Here is a 19,211-nt window from a genome sequence, read left to right as displayed (position 1 = left end):
CCCCTGCATCGGCAGGCGGACCCCCAACCACTGCGCCACCAGGGCAGCCCGGCTACTATTTTTTACAGACTTTTTGATAATGGCCATTGTGACTGGTGCAAGGTGATATCTCCTTCGAGATTTGATTTGTGCCTCTAATAATTAGTGGTGTTGACCATCTTTTCATGTACTTTTTTCTTAAAGAATGTGAGTAAAAATTATCTCTTGAAATGGGCTTTTTGACAGTCTGCCATGTTCTGCGTTCTTTCTCCATTCCCGACCACAGGATATATATATTCTGAAAATAAATTTATTTATTTATTTGTTTATTTTTGGCTGCGTTGGGTCTTTGTTGCTGCGCGCGGGCTTTCTCTAGTTGCGGCGCGCGGGCTTCTCATTGCGGTGGCCTCTCGTTGTGGAGCGCGGGCTCTAGGCGTGCAGGCTCAGTAGTCGTGGCTTGCGGGCTCTAGAGCGCAGGCTCAGCGGTTGTGGCGCACGGGCTTCGTTGCTCTGCGGCATGTGGGATCTTCCCGGACCAGGGCTCGAACCCGTGTCCCCTGCATTGGCAGGCGGATTCTTAACTGCTGTGCCACAAGGGAAGTCCCACAGGGTATTTCTTGAGGGCCTTAACAGCCCCCCAGGCCTTGGGAATAGGGAGTGCCCATGAGCACCAGTCGTAAAGTTGTTGTTATGGGCCGTGTCCACAAGGCGGCAGCATTTCTTCATGCCCAAGCCGGTTTACTCGGGCAAGCAGAGGCTTAGCAAAAGTTGCCTTCCTGGGTTGTGAATGTGGAATGTGCCAGGTGCCAGGTGCCAGAATGTGGAAAGTGCCAGAGCAAACACCCAAGGGCTTGTATCTCACTACTTCTTCCCCATTAAACTTCACCCCCCCAGACAAATCCAAAGCCCTGACTAACCACCCTGCCCAGGGTGCTGTTGTTTGTAAGTGGGTTGAATCGAAGGAAGGAGGCTGAAGATGGGAACCCCAGTGCCAGGAGACATGGAGGCTAGCTTTTGGAAGCTCCTGCGGGCCGCAGGCTCCACCTTCGTTTGGGTGCTCTAGGCTTGGTTAAGCTGTAGGAGGGCCCGCCTGGATCTGCAGATTGTGGTTCCATGCAGAGGCGAACAGACCCTATGGGTTAAAGGGTGGGCTCGTTGGGCGGGCACATCCTCCCCAGCCCTCTCGGCCAAACCACTGTCCAGCCACGTGACCCAAGGCTGCTCAGTCTCCAGGGATGGGTTACCAGCCCTAGTCAAGGAGGCCGGAGGGGAATATAGTAGGCATTGCTCTGCTTTGATTTGCTTTGCTTTGCTTCGCTTTTTGTAATTTCATTTCTATGGTATGTTGGAATATAGTTGACGTACTGTGTTGTTTGTTTTCGGTGTACAGCCATTGGATTCAGTTATACGTATACTTACAGTATATCTATTGTTTTCAGATTCTTTTGCCACAGAGGTTATTGCATTAGGTCAAGTAGAGTTCCCTGTGCTGAGCCTCAGGTCCTTGTGGATTATCTATGATACATATATGTATTTGTGTGTATGTGTTTGTCCCTTCCTCCTAATATATCCCTCTCCCTTCCCCCTTCCTTTATGTAACCGCACATTTGTGTTTTAAGTCTGTGAGTCTCTTTCTGCTTTGTCAATTAGTTCATCTGTATCTATTTTTCGATTCCACCTAGAAGTGATATGATACACTATTGGTCTTCCTCTGTTTGAAGTCCTTCACTCAGTGTACGATCTTCCCAGGTCCATCCATGTTGCTGCCAATGGCATTATTTCATTCTTTTTTACGGCTGAGTAATAGTCCATTGTACATATGTACCACATCTTTTTTTATACACTCATCCGTTGGTGGACATTTTGCTCGTTTCTGTGTCCTGGCTATTGTAAATAGTGCTTCAGTAAATGTTGGGGTGCATGTGTCTCTTCAAATTACAGTTTTCTCCGGATATACACCCAGGAGTGGGATGCCAGATATAGGGTAGCTCTCTTTTTAGTTGTTTTCAGGAACTTCAAGACTGTCCTGGGCTTCCCTGGTGGTGCAGTGGTTGAGAGTCCGCCTGCCGATGCAGGGGACACAGGTTCGTGCCCCGGTCCGGGAAGATCCCACATGCCGCGGAGCGGCTGGGCCCGTAAAAAAGACTGTCCTTTATACTGACTGTTACCAATGTACATTCCTACCAATAGTGTAGGAGGGTTCCCGTTTCTCCACGCTCACCTCCAGCTTTATTGTTTGTAGACTTCTGACGATGGCCATTCTGACTGATGCGAGGCATTAGCTTGCTGCAGTTTTGATTTGCATTTCTCTAATAATTAGGGATGTTGAGCATCTTGTCATGTGTTGTTGTTGTTTTTTCTTTTCTTAAACAGTGTCAGTAAAATTTACCTCTTGAAATTTCCTTCTTGAGTGTCGGCCGTGTCTCGAATTCTTTTTGCATTACCTACCCCAGGACGTTACTTGAGGGCAGGTGTCACTAACAGTCCCCCAGGCCTGGGGAATAGGAAGTGCTTTTGAGCAGCGGTTGTAAATTTGTTGTTACAGGACGTGTCCACAAGGCGGCAGCATTTCTCCATGCCAAGTCGGGTTACTCGGGCAAGCGGAGCCTTAGAGAAAGTCGTTTTCCTGGGCTGTGAATTAGAGTGGAAGGTGCCAGAGCAAACACCCAAGGCCTTATGTCTCACTACTTCTTCCCCCTTAAGCTTCTACCCCCGCAGACAAATGCGAAGCCCTGCCAAACCGCCCCGCCGAGGGTGCTGTGGTTCAAAGGCGGGGCGACTCGCAGGAAGGAGGCTAGTTGTTGGAAACCCAGCGCCGGCGACGTAGAGTAGGGGACGTTTGGGATCTCCTCCAGGCCGTAGGGTCCACCATCGTTTGGGTGCACTAGGCTTGTTTAAACTGTAGGAGGGCCCTCCTGGATCCGGATTGTGGTCCCACGCAGAGCCAAACAGACTCTACGGGTTAAAGGGGGGGCTCGTTGGCGGGCGCATCCTCCCCAGCCCTCTCGGCCGAACCACAGCCCAGCCACGGGACGCAAACGGGACGCAAGCCTGCTCAGGCGCCAGGGAGGGGATAGCAGCCCAAGTCAAGGAGGCCGGAGGGGAATATAGTAGGCATTGCTCTGCTTTGCTTCGCTTTTTGTAAGTTCTTTTCTATGGTATGTTGGATAACAGTTGATGTACAGTGTTGTGTTTGTTTTTGGTGTACAGCCCTCGGATTCAGTTATACATATGCATACAGTATATCTATTATTTTTCAGATTCTTTTGCCACAGAGGTTATTGCAGTGGGTCAAGTAGAGTTCCCTGTGCTGAGCCTCAGGTCCTTGTGGAGTATCTCTTATACATATATCTATTTCTGTGTATCCATTATCCCGACTTCCTAATTTATCCCTCCCCATTCCCCCTTCTTTTCTGTAACCCCACATTCTTGTTTTAAGCCCGTGAGTCTCTTTCTGCTTTGTCAGTTAATTCACTTGTATCTGTTTTTCGATTCCACCTAGAAGTGATATGATACGCTCTTGGTCTTCCTCTGTCTGAAGTCCTTCACTCAGTGTATGATGAACACAGGTCCATCCATGTTGCTGCCAATGGCATTATTTCATTCTTTTTTACGGCTGAGTAATAGTCCGTTGTATTTATGTACCACGTCTCCTTTATTCGTTCCTCTGTTGATGGTCATTTAGGTCAAACAGCAGATATTTATTGTCACAGTTTTTGCGGTAGAAGTCCGCGATCAAGGTGTAGGCAGGGTTGGTTCCTTCTGAGGCTGCCTCTCTCCTAGTTACTGGTGGTAGCTGGTAGTCTTTGGCATCGTTTGGAAGAAACTTCTTAAAATATTAAGTAGCAGAAAACAGATTGGACGCTGCTGCTCAGTATTGTACAAAATGAGACATTACTTCTTCTGTATCAAAAGTTATTCGCTGATTAGCAGCTCTCCCTGGAAAATTCAGGGTCTACCCAGACTCCTCCTCGGACATAAGGAGTAGTTCAAGAAGTTGTACTTAAATTATGGAGCACAGAGCACCCGTGTCTCTGCACTTTAGCATTTATATCTGCATTTCCATTTTGAACCAAACTTCCTAGAAAGTCTCTCACTCATATGACAAGGCTCTCATAAGAAAAGACACTGTGCCTTGAGCACTTACTAATATTCATGATTATTTCTAAATGAAAACTAAAATGAAATGTTGTTGTCAGGCTTAGGAAAATGCATTATGAAAAGTCACCAAATATTGCTGCTATGCAGAGCACGCCACTGAAAGCTTTAAAGATATAGTCAGTACATTTCAGTTTACCCAGAATCCCACTTCAGTAAGTCCAGAATGTAAGCTGAATTGCACGTGGTTTTCTATGTTAAATGAAACACAATTGATAGACTGAGCATAATAAAGCTTATGTGCAAACCTGGCTTTTGAATCATAACAGACCTGGTTCTACTCCCAGCACCAGCCTTTTACTTTCTGAGCAAGTAACTGGGCAAGTATTCCAAGCATCACTTTCCTCATCTGCAAAACGCAAGTAAATATACCTGGCTCCTACGGTCATTCCGAGGATTAAATAAGTTAACTTACAAGATCACAGGGTACAGCATCCGTTGAAGGAGAGCACTCAGGAATAACGGCAACCATTGTGAAGTTAAAAACAAAAAAAGCCACTTTTTCCTTTGGTAATCAGAAAACCATAAGTGCACTTGATCCTTTGGCTTGAACATGATGTTTATGTAAATGGAATCTTTGAAAAGCCATACCTGGATAATTTTCTTTCCATCTTGAAATAGGTACCCTACCAAATTGCAAAGGGAGTGTTTCATTGTGTATTTTGTCTGCGGTATAAGAATAAGTTACACCTCTAAGTAATGGTTTTGAAAAGCCGTCTATGCTTACATAGAGTACAGAGTTCTTTAAAGAAAAAAAAAAAAAAGGGGAGCAAATATTCTGGGTCTTCCATCAAAGCTGAGAAAAGTGTTGAGGTGCTATATAAGCGTAAAAAACTGGGAATGATTAACACCGTTACAGCCTGGAGGGGGAAACACGGAAGAAGCTGGTAGGTGGTGGTATCCTTTACAAGTGATGGTCCTTGTGCCTGTATTACGTTGCTCTAATATAAATTCAGAGGATGCCTTTGGGCTCAGTAAATCAAAAATAGATTTGAACCTTATTGATTGAATTTTAAAAAATCAAATCATTCTTCTCCTGAAACATATTTGTAGTTACAGGATATTGCCTGCAGTTTGAGATTATTAAGGAAAAAAGACCAGCCAAAAACAGGGTTAGAATTTAGAAGGTCTCGGATTTTGTGTTTACTTAAATTCACCATTTCCAAGTCTACCATGACAATATACCTAACCAATAAAATAAATGCTTTCACTGAGGACAGGAATCAAAGGACACCGTATACTTTCTTTTTTCGTTTTTAAACTGAATGATAATTGACATACAATATTATATTAGTTTCAGGTGTACAACGTAGTGATTTTACATCTGTATACCTTACGAAATGATCACTGTGTCTAGTTACCATCTGTCACCATACAGAGTTATCACAGTATTATTACCTTTGTCTCCTATGTTGTCCATCACATCCCCATGATTAATTTATTTTATAGCTGGATGTTTGTACCTCTTAATCTCCTTCAGCTACTTCACCTGTCCCCTCACTCGTATTATCCTTTTTTCTTAAGGGACCCCTCATAATTTGTAGGATCTGATGAGGACTTCATTTTCGGTTGCTTTTTTTTTTTTTAATGTTGTTAATTTGAATTTTATTAGTTGTTTTTTTTTTTTTTTTTTTTTTTTTTTGCGGTACGCGGGCCTCTCACTGTTGTGGCCTCTCCCGTTGCGGAGCACAGGCTCCGGACGCGCAGGCCTAGCGGCCATGGCTCACGGGCCCAGCCGCTCCGCGGCACGTGGGATCTTCCCGGACCAGGGCACGAACCCGTGTCTCCTGCATCGGCAGGCGGATTCTCAACCACTGCGCCACCAGGGAAGCCCTCGGTTGCTTTAATTGGGGAAGGAGTGAAAGGTGGTAAAGCGAAGTGAGGGCAAAGATGTTGAGAAATCTACCCGCCATCCACAGAGCATGAAAAGGAAGAGGTGTCTGAGATCTTTTTGTGCCAGATAATTGAGCTTATTATCCTGATGATTAATGGCCTTCTCAGACCTCTTTCTAGCCCTATAATTTTGTAATTCCAAGAATAATGTCTCCCTCTAGCTATCAAGGCAATTAAGGTGAGGCTCACACTTAGGCAAAAGTGAGATTATGGTGGGAGTCATCCAGATAATTACTATAATCCTCTGCTTTCCCTTTACCACTGGAAGTCTGGGATGTTTACGCAAAAGATAGGCCCTCTTGACTGAGTGAACGGACGGCTAACTGGGTTCACTGAGACGTGCAAACACGCTAGGTACCACAGAGAATGGCAGCTGATGCTGTCTCCGCCCTGTGGAATTTTGCAAGTACTGACGTAGCTGGACTGAACACAGTAAATTGTCTTACCGGTTTGGGCAAGTAACAAGAAGGCCCTGAAGTTATTCCAGAAACCACTAGAATAAATTGCCTTTGACAAAAGGAGAATCACAGTGGACCCCCAGCAAAACTGTGAAGATCCAGAAACGTTGTTTCAGCAACAGTTCCCAGCACTTGGTGGAGAGTGGCTCCCAGCCTTTGAGCTCCTACCCTTCCTTGCCAGCATCTTCTCGCCCCTCCCCTCATATTGAATCCCCACAGATGCCTTTTGCCCTACAGAGAACCAACACAATGGAGCCCTTTATTTCTTTGATGTACCCATCCTCTGTCCTACGATTGCCCGGGGAATGGGAATGAGTGAGATCAATGGGTGACATGGATGGTAGATGAAGCCCTCAGGTTATGGACATGTCCCCTGAAGAGTCATGCTAAGTAAAGTTGGCATTTTAGGCAGAAAGAGGGGTCAGAGGTTCACAATGCATTTACTGAGCATCTACTATGTGCTGGAATTTTAGAAGCAGCTGTGGCTCATTCCCTTTAACTTCAGTCAACTACAGGCCCACAAGGAAGATATTGTTGACTTTCTCACACTGTTTGCTGCTCTTTCATCCTGCTTCTGGGAAAGAAAGTGGTACAATGAGTGGACTAAAGAGAATTGAATTTTTTTTTTTTTTTTTTTTTTGGTTGGCTTCTAGGCTATAAGAGATGGGTGACTTCAAAGATGGTGACCCCTTGTTTGGCATTTTCTGACTGAGACAGCTCTTGAGACTTGGAAAGCTTGCTTTTCCCAAACTTTGTTGTATTTGAGGAAGCAGCCTACTCTCTCAAAGTAGGCTCATGTCAAAGTAATTGAGGTGTCTCTCAATTACTTTGACTTATTAAGATTATGAAGTGTCTTACCCTGTTAATTAAGTTTAAAAATGCAAATTGTTAAAAAAATAATAAATATTTTTCGGGACTTCCCTGGTAGTCCAGTGGTTAAGACTCCATGCTTCCACAGCAGGGGACCTGGGTTCGATCACTGGTCAGGGAACTAAGATTCTGCATGCTGCGTGGTGCAGCCAAAGAAAAAAAAATTAATAAATATTTTAAAAATGCCAGCAAATAACATAGAAGGAAAGCCTTCAAGAGATCATAATGAAGGGACTTCCCTGGTGGCCCGGTGGTGAAGAATCCGCCTGCCAATGCAGGGGACACGGGTTTGATCCCTGGTCCGGGAAGATCCCACATGCCGCGGAGCAACTAAGCCTGTGCGCCACAACTACTGAGCCTGCGCTCTGGACCTCACGAGCCACAACTACTGAGCCCACATGCCACAACTACTGAAGCCCGCAAGCCTAGAGCCCGTGCTCTGCAACAAGAGAAGCCACTGCCGTGAGAAGCCCGCGCGCCTCAACGAAGAGTAGCCCCCGCTCACCGCAACTACAGAAAGCCTGCACACAGCAATGAAGACCCAACGCAGCCAAAAATAAACAAACAAACAAACAAATAAATAAATTTATAAAAAACAAAAAAGAGCATAATGAGGATGCAAAGTTATGGTGAAGAATGATACAGTAAGACGTATCTATAATTGTTTAAAGACTTACAAAGCCTACTCTGTGTTGTCAAATCAGATTCATTTGTAAGGAAGAAAGAGGACTTCCACTGCCTGTTGTCTAGCTTTTATGGCCCCATCTGGAGGCCAGGGTCCAGAAGACCCAGCAGTTCTGGGTGAGCTCAGCCCCACCCTGGCTAGCCACATCCCACTGGAGTGTGCACTGTGTTTCTGTCTCATTCTGCTTTGGAGACTTTCCTGAGGCCCTCATGGCCCCCATGGAACGAGCAGCCCCAAAAGCGTCGGGGAAGCTAATGCCCTGAGGTCCGTCTTTAACCAGTGGGGAAGAGGAGCTTGCGTATGAGTCTGCCATCCTCCATTTCTTTTCTTTTTTTTTTTTTTTTTTCAGTACGCGGGCCTCTCACTGTTGTGGTCTCTCCCGTTGCGGAGCACAGGCTCCGGACGCTCAGGCTCAGCGGCCATGGCTCACGGGCCCAGCCGCTCCGCGGCATGTGGGGTCTTCTCGGACCAGGACTCGAACCCGTGTCCCCTGCATCGGCAGGCGGATTCTCAACCACTGCGCCACCAGGGAAGCCCAATCCTCCATTTCTTTAGGTGGATAATTCTGGGCAGCGTCTCGTGTGCTTTCCAAAAGGTCCTGGTGGTCCTGAGGCCCTGTTGCCCCCATCCAGTGCAGTCTGAGCAAAGGTACATGGACACTGGCTTTCTCAGTCCCACCACCTTGCTCACTCACGCTTCCTGGGGCTCTGCTGATAGATGAATTGCACCGAAGTCCTTGTCTCAGAGGTTCCCAACAATAGCCACCCAGGGAGTGTCAGTCTCCGATAATGTTCTGTAAAGTGCTGGGACTAGAGGTGTCTCTCAGTTACTTGGACTTATTAAGGTTATGAAAAGTCGCCTCCTGCGAATTAACGTAAATTTTTAAAAATTTAATAAATATTTTTAAAATGTCAGCAAGTCCTAGGAGGAACGCTTTTCAGAACGCACAGGAGAATGCAAAATTAAGTTGAAGGATGATACGGTAAGATGTGTATACGATGGTTTAAGGACACACAAAGCGATATCTTACGTAATTGATCGGCCACATATGCTTATGGCTGAAGGATGTGTTCCAAATTCACAGTAGTGGCCTCCTCTGGGGAGGTAAACGGAAAAATGGGGCTTGTAAGGTCTATAGAGAGGATTTCAATTTAATCTGTAACTTTTGTCAGGTATTTTAAAGAAAAGATTGAAGAAAAGTGGAAACAATGTTAACATTTGTTCATTTGGGTTGGGAAGTATGAATGCATTTATTATATTTTCCTGTATTATGTATTTAAAACTTTTCCCAAATTAAAAAGTTAAAGCGGTTTTAAATGTTTTCTGATAAGTCAGTGAATTCAAAACTTTTAAAAAGAATTAAGATGCGCAACGGGAGAGGCCACAACAGTGAGAGGCCCGTGTACCGCAAAAAAAAAAAAAAGAAAAACAAAAAGGAATTAAGATGACCTGCATAAAGGCAGCTCGAAGTAACAACCAATATTGCCAATTGGATATATTTTCCTCCAGATTTTTTCCTAACTTACAGTCTGTTGACTTGAAATGCAACTATTAGTCTTGTTTTCTTTAGAAGCCCAGAACTTCTATTGTTGACTATGGTAACCAGGGAGGAAGCATTGGTAACAGAGAAATTTTTGAAATGTATTAATTTCTTCTCCAGAAAATGTGAGATTAGCAGCACTATGAGAGTAAAGATGGAGTGTGACTGATTTCATGGTCACATAGTAAAGAACATTTGCTCTTGCCCCAGATGGCTGACCACCCAATCCAGAATTTTTATTGGGAATAAACCAAGTTCAACCACATTTCTACCCTTCCTCTACCATCCATCTGTAAAAACAGTAACATACAAGCTTCATTCTATCTTCCATAAGTACTTCTGGCCACTGAGCTATTTTTTTTTTTCTTCTTATGATTACAAATAACCTTCATTAAATGTGCAACTGAACTTACAGTCTGGAATCGTGTGCATGGCTGCTACTTGGAATTATTCAGTATTATTTTTTATTAATATACGTGTTGGGGGACAAGAGAACATTTTGATAAATTCTCCTGAAATGTGCCAGATCGTTGCATATTTAGAGTATCTATTTGCACAAAGCAATGGCGTGAACATATGGCTCACAAGTTCTGAAGCCTGATCCTGTTAGATAGATGAATGCTGGTAATTTATTATGTGCTGCCAGGAGTAGGGAGATGAATTGTAAAACCCTTTAATGGTTTCTGGAATCCAGGCAACAAACCTTTCTGGCCTTTCTCTGTCTGCCCTTGGACTCATCAGCATCTCTGTGAAGTAGGATTCAAGGATGAAGTCCACATGAAACTTTTGCTCTAAGTTTTGTTTTTTTTTTTTTTTTTTGCAGTTCGCGGGCCTCTCACTGTTGTGGCCTCTCCCGTTGCAGAGCACAGGCTCCGGACGCGCAGGCTCAGCGGCCATGGTTCACGGGCCCAGCCGCTCCGCGGCATGTGGGATCTTCCCGGACAGGGACACGAACCCGTGTCCCTTGCATCGGCAGGCGGACTCTCAACCACTGTGCCACCAGGGAAGCCCTGCTCTAAGTTTTAGGAACAGACTGGCAGGGAGCAGACCTAAACAGAAAACATTACAGGCAGAAAACCACAATGTCTTTTCCTCTGAGGTTTTTTTTTTTGTTTTTAAAAGACTTCGCATACTGCAAACCTTCCTTTCTGTTTCCCTTCTCCCCTCACCACCACCCCCATGGGAACCAGGAATAATAATTTCTAATGACCTAGGAGAAGGGGGTGGGAAAGTATGTTGCAAAGCCATGCAAGTGATTTGAAAACTTTTGACTCCCTTCAAACTCGCCAGAAACTGTAAATAGGAACGCCTGGCAGGAGGGCAACAAGGGACAGACCTTTCACTTCTTCAGAACGCTCTTGAGAGCTTCCCGCTTCCCTGGTGGCGCAGTGGTGGTGGCGCAGTGGTTGAGAGTCCGCCTGCCGATGCAGGGGACGCGGGTTCGTGCCCCGGTTTGGGAAGATCCCACATGCCGCGGAGCGGCTGGGCCCGTGAGCCATGGCCGCTGAGCGTGCGCGTCCGGAGCCTGTGCTCCGCAAGGGGAGAGGCCACAACAGTGAGAGGCCCGCATACCAAAAAAAAAAAAAAAAAAAAAAAAAAAAAAGAACGCTCTTGAATAGGAGGGAGGGAGAGAGCAGGTACGTTTCAGATATTTTGCATGAAACCCGCTTCATTCATTTTACAGCAGAGCTGCTTGGCTTTATGGGGGAGCAGTTATCTGGGCAGGACTCAGCTGAAGAATTTTGCTGCAGTGGCTGCTGGTGATGGGATGGGATTTTAAAAAATTCCTTCTTGGGGAGAAAAAGTCGACAGATTATTTGTTTTTTTGGAGTAGGTGTCTATTACATGTCTGTTAGGGACTGCATTATGTCCTCCCCAAATTCATATGTTGAAATCCTGACCCCCTCCCGCCCCCACCACCCCCATGTGACAATATTTGGAGATAGGACGTTTAGGGAGGTAACCGGTATTGAATGAGGTCATAAGGGTGGGTCCCTAATCTTACGGGACTGGCGTCCTTATAAGAAGAGGAAGAGACATCAGAGATCCCACTCTCTCCACACGTACAGAGAAGAAGCTACGTGAAGACCCAGACACAAGGCGGCCGTCTGCAAGCCAGGAAGAGATCTCCCACCAGAAAGCAACCCTACCAGCACCTTGATCTTGGACTTCCAACCCCAGAACTGTGAGAGAATACATTTCTGTTGTTTGGGCCACTTAGGCTATGGTGTTTTGTTCTGGCAGCCCAAGGTGACTCACACCGTGTCGGTTAACACCGGGAGGTGGATTTCATCTCACTTGGGTATGTTAAATGGCTCTGGATACATATTAAGGTCTGAGAGGTGGCGGTGTGATTAAGGGAATTGGCTGCTGGACTCAGGCAAGCCTTATTTGAATCTCAGTTAACTTCTTCCTAGGTGCGTGACCTTCAGCAAATTACCGTCTCTCTGTGTGTTTCCTCATCTGTAGAAGAGGAATAATAATAGTTTATACCTGCAGGATTGTTGTGAGGTTAAATGCTTTAATGTACGTAGAGCATGTCACAGTGGCTGGCGAACAGCTCTACAAAATGCCAGCTCTGTCGAGGAGGCTTAGAGCCTCGTGTGTTGACAGTTTTTTCACTTTACAAAGAACGTCCATAACCATGATTATGTTTGATTTTTATAGCCATCTTATGAGATTAGTTGGAAAGGCAATGCTATACCCACTTGACCGAAGAGGAAACCCAGATTCAGAGAAGCCAAGAAACTTTCTCGAGCTCGAATTTCTAACAAATCTAATAAATCGAGCAGAGCCAGGCTTCAAATGAAAGTCCCCTGACTCCAAGTTCCGAGCTTTTTGAACTAAATTTGCTATCTCTCTGAATTCCTCCGTTCCCCACTTGTTCCCTCTTTTCAGGTCTTCTTTTCGCGAAACATGTATCGAGTTTCTGTTATGCGCCTGGCATTTCCCCTTTTCCCCTGGACCTGTGTTTCTGTTCTCTTTATTCATTTTGACCTGGATACTAAGTGTGTGCTACGTTCCCGTGCTGTCATCTCCGTGGGGATGACCCTCTGCTTTGAGTCCCTCCTAACCCGCCAGTTTTTTGTTTTTTTTTTTAAAGACGATGTCGGGGGTAGGAGTTTATTAATTAATTCATTTTTGCTGTGTTGCGTCTTCGTTTCTGCGCGAGGGCTTTCTCTAGTTGCGGCAAGCGGGGACCACTCTTCATCGCGGTGTGCGGGCCTCTCACTATCGTGCCCTGTCTTGTTGCGGAGCAGAGGCTCCAGACGCGCAGGCTCAGTAGTTGTGGCTCACGGGCCCAGCCGCTCCGCGGCATGTGGGATCCTCCCAGACCAGGGCTCGAACCCGTGTCCCCTGCATTAGCAGGCAGATTCTCAACCACTGCTCCACCAGGGCAGCCCCCCCGCCAGTTTTTTAGCTCTAAGAAGTCAGCACTCAGCTTTCAAGGACATTATAAATAGAGCCTTAGCGGTACTCTCTTTTCTTATCTGAAAACTGACGCGAAACACAGGCAACCAGGACAAAAAGAAGGAGAACAGGGTAGTTGTTGAGCAGATAATCAATATCTTTAAATGATATGAGAGCAGAGATTCCCAAAAGGGAGGTGAAAAGAGACCTGAAAAATGACAGCCTGAGAAAGCTTGCTGGGCTCTTCTAAGGCAGTGAGGGCTAGGGTGTTGTTTGAAAAAGCAGATTTCATATTACAGTTCTCATATTTGGGGAGATGTCAATATCTCTTATCCTCATAGCACAAACTATAGACATGAAAGCTCCATAGAATCTCCCTGACCCCTGCAGCTGTGTAGGAGGTGGGCTCTGAATTGTGAGGTGAGTTCGGTACCCTGCATTTTGGGGCCATTTGGGACGGGAATTTTGTTTGTTTGTTTGTTTGTTTTGTTTTGTTTTTTTTGTTTTTTTTGTGGTACGCGGGCCTCTCACTGTTGTGGCGTCTCCCGTTGCGGAGCACGGGCTCCGGACGCGCAGGCTCAGCGGCCATGGCTCACGGGCCCAGCCGCTCCGCGGCATGTGGGATCCTCCCGGACCGGGGCACGAACCCGCGTCCCCTGCATCGGCAGGCGGACTCCCAACCACTGCGCCACCAGGGAAGTCCTGGGAGGGGAATTTTAAAAGCTGGGAAATGTTATTCTGCAGGCTTCAGAAGAGAAGCAGGACCTGAAAGCTAGGAGTCAGTGCCTGAAAGGTTCCCATGGAGTTTGAACTGACCATCAAATCCAAATCCCCTATTTTACAGATGAGACAACTGGGTCACAGCGAGAAGTCTCTGGCTGGAGGGCTAGTGGTTCCAGTGCCTTATCCAGCACTTGCTTCTCCCTGCAGGTGGGGGAATGTCGGTGAAAGGCCAGGGAACTTGCAAGCAAGCAACCATCCTCTAATTCTAAGATAGAGAATTAAAATGTGCCTGGAGGAGGCTGGGACCCAACCCAGAGCATTGGCTCACTGGGCCTGAAGGAAGCCATTGCAGTGGAGGACTGCAGATTATTCTTATTATTCTAGGTGGGTTCTAAGAGTCCACAGCTTTTCGGTAGGTCTTTCCAAAGGCCTGAAGTGGTGGATTGGACAGTAAAGATGTGGAGGATCATGAAGTAGCTGTTGGCTTTCTGTGCATAAATAATGCCCCTCTAAGGAATAGGGTTTTTTTATCCCATACAATAAGCCACCCCCAAAGTGTTGGTGACCCTCGCCCTCACCCTTACCTTGACTCTGATACACACCCTGACTTTTACCTGTCCTTTAGCTTGAAGCTAAACTGAATCCTTTCCTTGATCCTTCCCCTAAACCTGCCTCTGATCTTCACTATGTCCCTGAGCCTGATATCCTGACCCAGACTCTGACCTTGACACTGACTGATGCTCATCTTCGCCCATCACGTCGAACCTGTCAAAGTCACCATGTTCCTGAGCCTGACCATGACTTGCACACTCACCCTGATTGTTCACCCTCTTCCAGACCCTGACGTTCAGGCTCACCCTCACCGTCATGTTGATAGTACCCTGACCCTGACTCTCAAATGGACTCTGAACCTGACCCTCACTTCTTTCCTGACTACTATCTAATCCTCTCCATTGACCTTCAAACTAAATCTGACCATGATGACACCTTGAAACTGATTCTGCTACTAGCCCTACTCCCGAACTTGACCTTCACCCTGACCCTGAAGCAGACCGTGCCTCAGACGCTCCTCTCACACTGACCCAGAAACTGAATTTGACCCTGAACCTTACCTGATCCTAAACTTTGCCCTGACTTTCACCATGTCCCTCAAGCCGACACCGACCATGACCATCAAGGAACCCTTCCTCTGACTCTCATGCTGACTCTGACCCTGACCTTCACCTCTCCCTGAACTTCATCTGTATTCTCAGCATGTCTGTAACCTTGACCCTTTACCCACACACGTGCACAGAACCTCGCCTTCATCAACCTGATCCTCACTCTGATCCTAAAGCTCACATTTACCCTCTTCATGACCCTTGTCCTCCAAAGTGACTCTGACCTTGACCTCCCCCCTGACACTGTATCTGACTTCCTTACTCCTCAAACATTACTCTGTCTTTGATGATCAACCTGACCTTCCCCTGTTCATCATTCCAAACCTGACAAACACCCTGACCTTGACCCTTCTATTACTGTCACCCTGAACCCTGCCTTCACTTTTTCGTTACCTTGATTCTCAACATGACCCTGATCCTGATCATACCTTGATCCCCACCTCACGCTGACAGGGAACCTGATTGGAACCCTCAACCTGACCCACATCCTCCTCCTGTCCCTCCCCTGAACGATGACTATTACTCTGAGCCTCATCTTCACTTTCACCTTGACCCTGATCCTAACCCTCACCCTGACCCTGAAGTTCATCCGTATGTTTACCTTAACCCTTATCACCACCCTTAGCCCGGCTCTGACAGTGACTCTGATCCTCAACCTTACCCTCACCCTGACTCTGCAATGTACACCCACTGTCACTCTGAACTTGTACCAGACCTTCTCTTCTCTCTCACCTTGACACTAACTCCCACATCCTGACACTGATCCTGACCCTCACCAGGATCCTAAAGATCAGTGTCATCATGACTTTGACCCTCAACCTCACCCTGTCTGACCCTCAATGTGACTCTGACTCTCACGATACTTTTCAGAATTGTTCGGACCCTACCGTCACCAACAATGACCTACCATCACCAAGCTGGGTTTGAACATGAAATCTTGTACACTTACACACTAGTTTCATCTAGATTTCTTATAACTAGCAATAAGAACACATTTTTGAGAACAATGTATAATTCTGAACTTGCTTACACTTGTACTCTGTGTTTTCAAATGTGCTGCTTTGATTTATGTTAATAGGGTCTGCTTTTGAGAACGGGTGTTTCTCGTTGATTTGCCTCAGTCAAAGCATGGGTGAATTCTAGCAGTCAATAAGAATTTTCTTTAGAGACTAACATCTGATTTCTTCTTTACTGCTAGTCTGTTCACACAAATAGGGTTTTCAATGATATTTGCTTTAACTCACAATAAGAAGTTACTGTGGAGAACAGTGTAGAAATATGAACTCATTTTCACATATGTGGCTTAGATTCCTCTTATCTTGCTCTAAGAGGAAGAAAATGCCATGGAGATGAGTGTGAGTTTCTGAGATATTTTTTCTTATATAAATCTTATATACATCTCAGTGTAGGCAAACAGGAAGTAGAACTGGAAAAAATTTGTGTTAATGGAAAGAAGCTCAGTCTCAGACACTTCTCACAAAAGAAACTCCTTAGTGCCCCTTAGAGTAAACCAAGATGAACACAAATGTGTATGTTCATCTCAAAGGCACATCCTTACAGCTGATGAGGAAGAGTCTAGGTAGTACAATAGTAATGAAAAGAATCTGTATTAGTGGAAACAAACAGTCTCGGACATCCTTTTCAAAAATAACTCTATTGCTTTTCAGAGTACAGCAAGATAAACATAAGTTTAGCACAACACTTTATTTATTTACTTATTTTAAAATTTATTTATTTATTTTTGGCTGTGTTGGGTCTTCCTTGTTGCACGCAGGCTTTCTCTAGTTGCGGCGAGCGAGGGCTGCTCTTGATTGTGGTGCACGGGCTTCTCACTGCGGTGGCTTCTCTTGCTGAGGAGCAGGGGCTCTAGGCGTGTGGGCTTCAGTAGATGTGGCTCACGGGCTCAGTAGTTGTGACTCGCGGGCTCTAGAGCTCAGGCTCAGTAGCTGTGGCGCACAGGCTCAGTTGCTCTGCCGCATGTGGGATCTTCCCAGACCAGGGCTTGAACCCATGTCCCCTGCATTGGCGGGCAGATTCTTAACCACTGCGCCACCAGGGAGGCCCGAGTATAGCACAACACTTTAAAAGGCACATTCTTATTAAAAAGAGGAAAGAAAAAAATATACCGTTTACTAAATAATTTTAATTGACCCTTTGTTCTGAAAATGTCCATGGATTTAAAAAAATGCAAATATCTTCGATTAGTAATAATCATGGGTGATATCTTTGTACTTGCCTTCTCACAGCTTTTAATATGAGATAAATGTTCATTAAAAAAAAGAGCGAGGGAGCCCCCGGCAGCGCCAGGCCCGGCCAGGATAGGGGTTAGCAGGGAGATCTCTTGCATCTTCCTCTTTCCTCAGAGGGAAGAACGACACAGGAGGCAGGGTCGGGGCTCAGATAAACATCAGATTGCCACTACCTGTTCCTTCAAGAAAGTGCCCTAGTGCTGGGCAGGCCAGCGGGCTCGCAGTTCAAAGGGTGACGCTTCAGCTTCTGGAGCGCACGCGCTCTGTGTCTCCACCTGCTGGTAAGGTGGTCCATATTTTAGGGGTGAATTAAAGTGTGCGATGGTGTTTTATTTTTATTTTTTTAAAACATTAACAAGTAAAATTAGGTCAGCTATACCCAAGGGAACCTCAAAAGAATAGTTGAAGAGTATGCATAAAGCTTTGAGAATTAATAATAATTTGGTGATAAAAGGAACCTCTGTTGATCCGGGCATAAAATAATAATTTTTACATGAAAGACCTAAATTCTAATTTATTTCTTTGAAACATCATTTATGTAACAAATTTTAGTAAAGGATCTATTAATACACATTTATTTGTGTGAATTAAAGCACACCTATATATGCAAACATATAAATAGGTGATAATTTAAAGTTTCTGAAAATACCATTACCCTATATATAGACCTGTGATCTGTGAAATCATTAAACCTAGTATAATCAACATTTATAATAATTAGTATCTTTAATTAAAGTAAGCAACCTTTTTTTTTCTTTAGACAGAAGAGATGCCCAGAGGACAGAAAGTACCACCCAGCTTTTCTTTTTTAAATAGTAAATATTTATTTTATTAATAATATTAATATTTTTTATTATTTTAACATATTGAAATGGCAAAAATACAAGGTATTCTGACTCTAGCAAAGCTGACTCCATAGGCCCTGTGCCCATGTGTTCATTTGACTTGTCAGTGCCTTTGAGTCAGTGACTCCTGGGAACATACCTGTGATTGAATAAACTGGGCTTAATACTGGTTGCATCGAGGGAGAACACAGAGCTGTGGTGTGCCAGAGGGTGTCCCAGTAAGAGACTATTATAAAATAACGATTATAGAATTTGGTCTTTTGTTGGGTGATTTGGGGAAGGTCTGTGGAAGTGAAGGGTTTGCGCTGGATTAGGTGTTGTTAGAAAGCAGGGCCAATTCTGTAATTGGGTATTTTTGTGGATATACAAACACATAATCAGGTAGTAATTTAAAGTTTATATATACAGCTCGAAAATGTAATTTAATTGCCAGTTTACTAAATAAAACAATATATAGATTGTATTACATTCATTATGTGAATGAACTGCAACAACTTTTTAAAATAAACACATAGAAAATCAAGTAGAATCTCTCTGTAATTCTTGCACTTAGTGTAATCAACTATCTACATTAATTATTATCTCTAATTGAAGTAATCATTCTTTTCTTTCTTTTTCTGTAGACATAAGTGACACCTAGAGGACAGAAAATTAAAGAACATCCAGGTAATTTTTTTGTGTGAGCATTATCTCATATTAATTAAAAATTTTGAGACGGCAAATACAAATATATATGTATTATCATCCAAAGGCATTTGCATATATTAAATCACTGATAATTTAAGAAATAAGGAAGGGGTCAATTAAAATTATGGTTTGTAAACAGTGTTTTATATCTTTTTTTTTCTTTAAGTAAGAATGTGCCTTTGAAACGAATGTGTTTTGCTGTCCTTATGTTAACTCACTTTAAGGAGAAATGAAGACTTTCTTATGAAAGGAATGTCTGAGGCTGAGCTGATTTGCAGCAATATGAATCATTTTCAATACTACTTCTTGTTCGCCTAAACTGAGACATATGTAAGATTTATGTGAGGGAAAAAAAACAAAAACAGAACTCAAATACACTTTATCTCAACTGTTCTTTCTTCTTATGAGTTTGAACTGGGTAAGAATAACCGAAGCTGTGTATGTGAAAAGGAGGTCATATTTACACACTGTTTCCAAGAGTTACTTCTTCTTTTTTTTTTTTTTAATTGTGGTACACGGGCCTCTCACTGTTGTGGCCTCTCCCGTTGCGGAG

The 19,211-nt window shown here is 44.5% G+C and overlaps 1 long non-coding RNA gene across 5 annotated transcripts in view; it reads left to right on the top strand.

The window, feature by feature from the left end:
- Positions 1-18,638, top strand: part of LOC131763526 (uncharacterized) — a 138,137-nt gene extending 119,499 nt beyond the window's left edge. For 3 of the 5 annotated variants that reach the window (XR_010842515.1, XR_010842514.1, XR_010842513.1), the window contains 2 exons: positions 11,653-11,885; positions 18,595-18,632. This is a non-coding gene — a long non-coding RNA (uncharacterized lncRNA). Of the gene's footprint in view, positions 1-11,652; positions 13,415-13,924; positions 14,102-18,594 lie in introns of all 5 variants that reach the window. The other 2 variants (XR_010842512.1, XR_010842517.1) reach the window with 2 other exon arrangements.
- Positions 18,639-19,211: the final 573 nt, after the last annotated feature.

The sequence above is a fragment of the Kogia breviceps genome, chromosome 10 (assembly GCF_026419965.1).
Source record: "Kogia breviceps isolate mKogBre1 chromosome 10, mKogBre1 haplotype 1, whole genome shotgun sequence".
Lineage (NCBI taxonomy): Eukaryota > Metazoa > Chordata > Mammalia > Artiodactyla > Physeteridae > Kogia > Kogia breviceps.
The sequence above is the reverse complement of the archived record's forward strand: the minus strand, read 5'-3'. Positions and strand labels throughout refer to the sequence as shown.